The following is a 9,650-nucleotide window of genomic DNA, read 5'->3' as shown; positions in this document are numbered from 1 at the left end:
GAATACTGTTGAAAGCGGCGTTAAACCCAACTCACTCACTCACTCTAGTATTTGGTTCAAGTGAAGTCTGTAAGCATGGGCAGTATTGCACTAAATACATGGAAACTGTTGAGGGTGTACCGTACATCCTTCGTTGTTAGGCTCAGACCTTTTCAGCCCAAAACAACCTTAAATATAACTGCTCAATTCAATATTCAAGCTTGAAAAATATTGACTAATTTTCCATTTCAAACAAATTATCCTCGCAATATTTTATTGGTAGGATATTCAAAGAAGGTGAGTGACTTGGCTTCTTATTTTACTGCTTGGCCTGTCTGCTTTCCCCGTCTATGAGTGACCGATCATTTGTTACAGGGAACGGGTAAGAGGCAATCAGGGAAGGGGCACCGAAATATGACAGTCTCTTGGGGAAGGTTATACAAAATAATACACATATTTAGGGAGGGTCATGACAAAATTTATAATAAAATCTAAAGTGATTTTGCATTTTGTCTTTTCAAAGAGGGTCATGAAATGTACCAGGGCATTGGGAGGGTCATCCAAAACCTGAGAAGCGTTAGGGGAGGGTAATTATTTTCAGTACATTTGTGTATCAAAAACATGATCCAGCCACCCCTGTAATAAACGTCCGGTCCCTGATTATATATCTCGATTTGTCAGCACCATACCTGTGCTCGTGGGTTTCACCAAAGTGAAAACGTCTAAGATGTGCATCACTTCGGGCAAGCCCCTACATCAAACTGACTCGTCGTTATATCCCTGGAATACTTTTCCAAGCTGCGTTAACCCATTTACCTATTCTGATGGCGATTACATTGCTTCTTTAATATGTTTGGTTTCAAGAATACAAACTTGCTTTGTTCTACATGGCGAGTACAGAAAATATTTAGACGATCCGACGCCACATATATTGACGCATATGGAGTTGCGTCACGTGTCAGTTACTGTTTCCGATGCCAGTTTCGTCCCTTTATTACCCTTGATTTTTAGTATCATACGCGTGGTGATGGGTTTCATCAAAGTTTTGTTTGTTTGTTGTTTAACGTCGCACTCAGCAACATTCCAGCTATGTGACAGCGGTCTTTAAATAATCGAGTCTGGATGAGACAATCCAGTGATTGATATCATGAGCATCGATCCACGCAGTTCGGATAAGATGACGTGTGTCAACCAAGTCCGCGTGCCTGATCACCCGATCTCGTCAGTCGCCTCTTACGACAAGCAGTCGCCGTTTACGGCAAGCATGGGTTGTGAAGACCCAGTCTATCCCGGATCTTCACGGGTCTTCACGAAAGTAGTAGAAATGTCTATGACCCCAGTTACGTAGGGACTTTCCTACCACGTTACACTGACACGTCCGGGTATAACGGAAATAAACTGTGGGGCAAAAGAAAGTATATCGAGTTTGTTTTCATGTGATTGAAAACGGAAAGAACTGTCGTTAGATCTGAAGACTGGCGTAAGAAATGAATTTGCAAACACATGACACCTGCTATGTTTGAAGTGTAAGTTTTTGCCGAAAAAGTAAATTCATTGATTTTCAAAGATACGATATCAAAGCTACTCATCAGCAGTTATGTATTATACGAATAATATCCTTATTATTTATTTTTTTTAGATCAAATTATATCTTTAAGAAATCCATGAAGGAAGGATTGTTTGAGTGATGACTAAGCACCAGGAAAGTCCACTTTTTGAATAAATTCTCACTAACTTAAGATATTTTCAATTGAAAATCAAACATATGATAAAAATCAATTGAGAGGTGTTGTTTCTTTTGCCCCTGAGTGTAGTTTTAAAGTGGCATAAAACCCAACTCATTCACAACTCGCATTCACAACTTCTTGAACACATTATGAGGACACATGCTTTTATTCATGTAACTAGACATATATACAATGATATAAGTGCACCTCTGCATGGATAGAGGGCAATGACGATATATATATTCCCTAAGAGATATATTGTTAGTACAGAATTTGAATATATTTTATAGTTTAACACTGTAAGCATCGTATGGATAAGTAGACTCGGTAGATGCTTTCGAAACGCGATTCTTATAATATGAAACCGCCCGATGTCAATTTTCGAAAGTTATATTTATTCTATTCTCATATCGAGTATCACATTTCTAGTTTTAGTTCTGAAGGCATTACATGTACTTAAGAATCCCGTCTGATGCATGATTTCAACATGCAGTTGTGCTGGCTTCGGCTGTGTCCGTACCTGCAGCTTCACCTGCCCCCCTTGAAGACGCCCATCAGACCACCCCATCATGTCGCCCATCCGCTTTCCAAAATTGCCTATACCACCCATCGTATCGTCCGCCTGCTCCCCTCGGTTACTAGCCTTCTTTGCTAGGCCATCTACCATATTCACAGCCATTCCAAACATGCCTTGAAAAGAACCAAAAAGTCCTCTCTTGTGTCGTTTTGGGGTGACTTTCTCATCATCAGCACTCGTGTCGTCGTTTGTGCGATCATCCGATTCTTCCGTATTCTCAGTATCCTCGTCCCTAACATCCTCTTGTTAATCTGTTGAGTTCAAGAATACATGTTCTCATAATACATGCTGCCCAAGAGAGAGAGAGAGAGTTGCCACTTAGTTCCTTAAAATTGGTTTGGTATTTTTCCACAGCTTGATTTTGTTGGTTTCAGACGTCTCGTTTATTACTGATTGTGTTCAAAGGGTTAATACAAAAGCTGCACTTTCTTGCAAGACAGCATATTTCAGACCAACATGGAAGACCAGGAGCTCTATGAAAACTAGTATATTATCCCCTTATAACGGAACATGTTCATTAAATAAATTCTGCACATTAAGCAGATTCAAAGAATAACACCACTGCTTAGTCAAATAGTAACTGCGCACGGTTCTGTACTTAATGGTCAGCACGCCACACACGATTTATAGATACTAATGTTGAGCATGTCTGAGTTTTTAATATCATCCATTATGGGAAATATCACCAAAAATTGAACTGGTCCGCTGAACTACGTAAAATTGAGTACATTAAAATCATAACCCGGTTTTACATATACCTGATATATTGATTAATAATGAACCATGCATTGTATTGTAGGATGTATTGTTTATTTATTGAACCCACCGAACATTCCGACAAGACGCACTTTGTTTTGAAAAAAACAGCTATTTGTTGTCTTCATTCTTATACAGACCGCCCGGAGAGCGGAAGGTCCGGGGTTCGATCCCCGACCGCGTCATACCGAAAGACGTTAAAAGATGGTACTTGTTGTTACCCTGTCTGGCGCTCGGCATTCAGGGGCTAAAACAATGAGTGGTTGGCTCGGAGTCAGTATACTGTGTCTGAGTGGTGTGTTCGTGGTAAACTGCGGACTGGCACTGCAAATCTGGCTTTCGTCCGGCAAGAACATGCATATGAAGGCACACAAACATACACGTGTATGTAAAACTGTATGTCAATAGTTTCCTGTGTCTGAGTGAGGTATTCATGTTAAATTGCGGCATGGTATCTCAGTGAGCTAGCACTGTAAATCGGCATCAGTCCGGACTAGTACAAGCAGCCACACAAACACACACACGTACATGCACGTCGCTATATAAGTGCAATAATCTTGGACGCGACGTTAAAACCCATTTCACCTCACCTCACCTCATTCTTATACAAATCAATAATAAGCCACAGGTTATTCGGGAACCGGACCCAACCGGATCCAACCGGACCCAACCGGACCCAACCGGACCCAACCTGAACCAGGCGTTACTGCACTGTTGTTGTTTTGCATGGAGATAGATATACGTTGGGAAGGGAACGGTATTAATTTGTTATACTTACTGATTCGCCTCGCTTGTGTTTGTGGGATATTTACCAACAGCACTCCCAGCAACGCCATCCTAAACCAGGTGTTCATGGTGACTGAATGTACGACAAGGACTCGAGAAGGGCACGGATCGGATTCTGTCATTGAAATATATCCTTGAGTGAACTATGAATAAACCATCTGAAACTTATACGAAACGATCATTCGAAAACGTCACAAACTTTGATCACTATCTATATATACTCACACGCAAAAGAAACGCAAGTGGTTTTAAGCAAATAGGTAACAAACACGGAACCATAACTTGATACGAGTTTTAGCATGAAGTGAAGCCTTATGGTGTTATGTATATTTTTGGTTGCATTTTTGAAGCCCCGAGTAAAAACGCAACATAAAAAACGAATCGCCGAAACGCACCATTTCAATGAATATGTGGGTATCATGCACCCATTTCTCGCGAAATCGAAAATGCACGAACTGTCACAACTGTAGTGGGTATAAAACTGTGGCCGATTCGTGGACCTACCACTTCTTGGTCAACAATGCCACGCCTAACGCAAATTCAGAGAAACCAGGCTATCGGACGTTTGGAAGCTGGAGAGTCTGTCCAAGATGTTGCCCGTCATTTCAACGTTAACATAACCACAATTTACCGTCTCCTGCATCGATACAATGCTACACAGACCACAGATGACCTTCCTCGGAGCGGTCGTCCTAGGGTCACCACACCTCGACAAGATCGGCAGATTACTCGTCAACACCAGCGACATCCGTTCCTAACTGCAAGTGAAAGTGCTCGACAGACCATAGGAACACATAATCGACTCATTAGCCGGGACACTGTGATCCGACGTCTCCGTTCCAACAACCTCAGATGTCGCCGACCAGCACGTCGTCCTGTTCTCCAACCACGACATCGACAAGCACGACTTCAGTGGGCACAGGGTCATCGCAATTGGCGTCATCGTGAGTGGAGGCGTGTCATCTTCTCTGATGAAAGTCGCTTTTGTGTCTCCCATGCAGACGGAAGAGTCAGAATTTGGCGGCGTCGAGGTGATCTTTTCGCTGACAGAAACGTTGTGGAAAGGGATCCATGGGGTGGACCTAGCGTCATAATATGGGCAGGGATTGGACTTAATGCGAGACTTTGACCCATGTGCATTCTGAATGTTGGTCAAGGTCGGGGACACGGCGTTACTGCTCAGTGGTATATCGACCAAGTGATCAGACCCCACGTTGTTCCATTTTTTGCACAACATCAACAACACATTTTCCAGCAAGACAACGCTCGTCCCCATGTTGCCAGAGCTACCATGGCCTTTCTGCAACAACACAACATCTGTGTTCTACCGTGGCCAGCCCTCGGCCCTGATCTGAACCCCATCGAGCACTTGTGGGATGAGGTTCAAAGGCGTCTGCACAATGTGAGCCCAGTCCCTACAACTGCCGATGAACTACGCACAGCTGCTCTGGATGTGTGCAGGATGATCCCTAGGGCCTTCACAAATCGTGTGATCAACTCAATGTACAGGAGATGTGTGGCAGTGATCAATGCTAATGGTGGTCACACCAGGTATTGACTGACATTTAGGGTATTGACCCGAAACTGTGTAAGCCCTTAACATTTGAAAAAAAACAATTTGAAAATAAATAACATGTATACTGCATACTCGACTTGCGTTTCTTTTGCGTGTGAGTATAGATGGATTATTTCGCCTACAATTCAAAGAAGTTCCTTGTGATACACATGCTTACAATCCATTGGGGGAATTTGGATTTCATTCTAAAACTTAATGAGGCAGACAAGCACATTTTGATGGATGGCTTAGAAAAATATTCTTTTCACCACAATATATAGGATGAAACTGAAGCTGGTCAAATTACGTTAATGAGAATGAAGAATGCAATTCAATAACCAGCGAAGTTGACACTGTTGCAGAACACAACTAACCACTTTATGTTATAATGGTTTCCTACCTGGATACCTCTGGCTTCGCCTATTTCAAAAAGCACTTGCTTCAATCTCAGGAGTAGTTCAGACGGCCTGGCATCATAGGGCACAATTAACCAAATAATTTTCTTTTGAATGACTGATGGGTATTGTTGAGTATTCAGTGCATGGAAACTGTTACATTTGAAATCCCCAGGTATAAAATTTCCCTGTATCAAAACTGTGTTTTGAAATTTAAGGTAGTCTAACGGCAGATTAGCTACCTCTTATTGTACTTTGGAACCGAGCTCTTTACCATGACGACAAGAACGCTTGTAGTCTTTCGGAACGCCAAATTACGCATGGGCAAATAGGTCAGGTGTCCAAGAACATTTCGAAAAGAGTTCGTAATTAGTAACACACGTAAAAAGTTACTCAAATTCAAGATCAGTTATATATAGTCTTGACTGGTTGAAAATAATGGTTATGAAGTACACAGTTTAAAAAGAAAGAAAGGTCAAATATGTATAGCTTTTTTCATCGTGACAAATATTGCACTACTTGGACACAACCAAGTCGTCGACATGACAACTCCCACTAGAGCAGGGGTAACAGGTTGTAGAAATAGCGCCAAAGCATAGAACTTATATTTTTCTCTACAAACTGCCTCAAATAACAAATTGATTGTATTAGTCATCATATGAGCTGAGAGCAATTTTTGCCGACTGTGTGCAGGTGTGTCTGCGCGTGCGTGTGTTCGGGTCCACTGAGCAATTTCCAACATTTTGACGTCCGCTTGGGAATAATCTACTGGACAAAGTTGTTACCGTTAGAATCTTGTCGCTATCCAAAACATTGTTACGATTTACTTAAACAGATGGATAAACATAGTAAGCATACACTGCAAATCTTTGCTTATACTTTCAAATCATGTTATTTAGCAATTTGCCCCCCAAAATGCTTACAAAGAACAAATATAGAAAATACACGTGACAGGATATATGACGTAAAACAGCTATTATTAGCTGAAGCGTAAATTACACGTTCACGTACAACCAGAGAAGTAGCATGAAGAATTTACTCAAAAGACACAAAACTAATTAATGTACATACCTTACAAGCAATCCGGGATAAATGAAAACGTATGCATAAAATGACACGAAACTAAAGCACGTCACGACAATCACAAGGGCGTTCCTGATTGGTTTACGGCTGCATTATTTATCGTGTTTGTTGGCAACGAGTCAACATCTACATATACACCTGTGCAAAAGTTAAGCACCGACCACAATTGTATAAATGTATGATTGTAAAGCTTCTCCATTGCATGTATGAAATATCACTTAAGTGAGCATGGTGCATGTGGTGTTCATTTGCACCCACGCCTCAATAAAAAGATTGCTGAAAAGTATTTCACATTTTATTGACCTTGTAAAACATGTAACATTTTCAATTATTTTAATCCAATTTATGTATGGGTCCATGCGTAATGTTTTGGGTCCAATTTGCTGTCAGTAATGGAAAACATGTTGCCGAACCTTCTGAGAAACACGCTCTGTATCAGTAATAGGTTGTGTAAGCACCATCATCTTCCCGAGGCAAGAGAGTTAACTGACTTTAAAAGTCCAGTTTCCACCCTTGCCGAACTTGGTTGGAATTCCTGGGCTCGATCGTAGCACCACCAGTGGTTATTACGTTTTATGTCCCTTCTAAGCCTCTCCTATGGACCAATCAGATTCCATCACTTGCATTTGTTTCAAACAAAACGGTGGCGCTCAGTCAAGACGATATGGTCGATCATGAATGTCTATATTGTCATAAAACGGGTCTTACTTCGCGAGGTGCATCAAATCACGCGAGCGCCTTGATTAAAAACATGAAAAGGTTTGGAGAATATCTGCTGACAACGAGTTGGCAGTGCACATGCTTTGCAAATCTTGCAATCGACCGAAATCTGCACGACAGTTTACAAACCAAATTTCGATTTCATTGCGCGATTTTGATTGGACTATGCAAAGACTCGTTAGTCCAGCCAAAACGTAACTCCATAATACCAGCCTAGTTCGGCAAGGGTGGAAACTAGACTTTTATAGTCAGTTAACTCTCTCGCCTCGGGAAGACGAAGCACCATGTGATCTGATGACGTTTACAATTTTCGTTTACAAGCCAAACATAAGCCACTGAAAAGTTATTTTTTTGGTGGAAACACATGTCACCAAATACTTCGTCACACGTTTTTATACGTTAACATAATTCGTATGCTTCAAAATGTGGTGCACACCCATGCAACCCCAGTCTGGGTCCGCGTATATTTCTTGTTGCGGCCAATGTGAGTTGTTTCTTTGAGCGTTATCTTGCTCCGATGCTGATGACGTTGATTCTGATCTCAGTGACCTATATTTGTGGACCTTGATTTTACAGGTCCCGTATTACAGCTGGCACATATCTGACTGTCGCACCTAAATCAGTAACTGCATCTGCAGGGGGACCACCTGAGGTTCTTCCATTATCATTTTCCAAATAATTGCGACCTGTGAAGAACCGGGGTAGTACAGGTCTTCAGCAACCCATGCTTGCCGTGATAGGAGACTCTGCTTGTCGTAAGAGGCGACTAACGAGATCAGGTGGTCAGGCTCGCTGACTTGGTTGACACACGTCATCGTATCCCAATTGCGTGGATCCATGCTCATCCAATTGCATGGATCGATGCTCATGATGTCAATCACTGGATTGTCTGGTCGAGACTCGATTATTTACAGACCGCCGTCATATAGCTGGAATATTGCCCGAGTGCGACGTTAAACAACAAACAAACAAACAAAACTTTCATGAAACCCATCACTACGTGTATGGTACTGAAAATCAAGGGTAATATAGGGACGAGTCTGGCATCAGAAACAGTGACGGAAAAGTGACGCAACTCTACATGGCGAATTGCGGCGCCTTATAAGACCCGTGCCGTCAATACATGTGGCATAGGATCGTCTAAATACTTGTATCATAAAAGACTTGCCCTAACTTCCTTATCATCACCAACGGCTTTTATTTATTCATTTAAAAATTATTTTTTTTATTGTTCCCAGAGTTGGAGATTAGTACAGTATTCCGTCAAAAACATATTTCGGAAAGCATACACAATACACTCATTAAAAAATTAAAGGGTTGGAAAAAAACCCATTATCCTATTTCAAACCCAAAACGGTTGCAACACACAATCAGACTCAAACATGACATGTATCAACAGAGAGCTAAGAATCAAATACTGAGAATAATGGTGACCATTTTTTGTTAAAGTTATTTTTGTCATCCTTTTTTATAGCAATAAATTTCTCGATTGAGTATATGTTTTTAAATAGTTTTAAAAGTATATCTAATTTCGGTTTGATTCCTTTAATTCCACTCACATGAATATGCCTTTTCCCCATTTAAACTATATGATTGATTAAAGTATCAGAGTAGTTAGAACCAAACCAAATAAGATATTTTGTCAATTTTTGTTTTTGTGGAAGATAATTATTACGCCAAAGTTCAAGATCATTCCAAAATTGTTTAGTTTCATTACATTCCCAAAAGACATGGCTGATGTCTTCATTGACAGCATTACAAAAGCTACAAACACTGTTGTCCACAAGATTCTTTGTTAATAGTTCCTTCTTCGTTTAGATAATTCCATGTAGAAATCTGTTCCTGAAAATCTAAAAGTTTTACATCCTTCAGTTTACATCTATAAGCCGTAAATATCGTTTTCCAATTAAAATCACAGTGAAAAATTGATTGCCATTTATCACAAACTTTAAGATTATTTTCATTTGATATTAATTTAGCATAAAAGTTTCTAGCGCCTTTAACAGGCTTCATCAGATCACTTAAGCAACTGTTTATATACAAATTCTGTAAAATTATTTCTCTAGTTTTCT

The 9,650-nt window shown here is 40.6% G+C and overlaps 1 long non-coding RNA gene across 1 annotated transcript; it reads right to left on the bottom strand.

Moving 5' to 3' along the window:
* Window positions 1–1,856: 1,856 nt before the first annotated feature.
* Window positions 1,857–6,923, bottom strand: LOC124146769. Its single transcript, XR_006862724.2, has 4 exons — window positions 6,847–6,923; window positions 5,781–5,847; window positions 3,818–3,940; window positions 1,857–2,534 (listed from the first exon to the last, which is right to left on the bottom strand). It is a non-coding gene; the product is annotated as an uncharacterized LOC124146769 (long non-coding RNA).
* Between the last annotated feature and the right edge of the window lie 2,727 nt (window positions 6,924–9,650).

This window comes from Haliotis rufescens, unplaced genomic scaffold (assembly GCF_023055435.1).
Source record: "Haliotis rufescens isolate VD_foot unplaced genomic scaffold, xgHalRufe1.0.p SCAF_1, whole genome shotgun sequence".
Lineage (NCBI taxonomy): Eukaryota > Metazoa > Mollusca > Gastropoda > Lepetellida > Haliotidae > Haliotis > Haliotis rufescens.
Note: the sequence above shows the minus strand (reverse complement) of the source record. Positions and strands in the feature narration are given on the sequence as shown.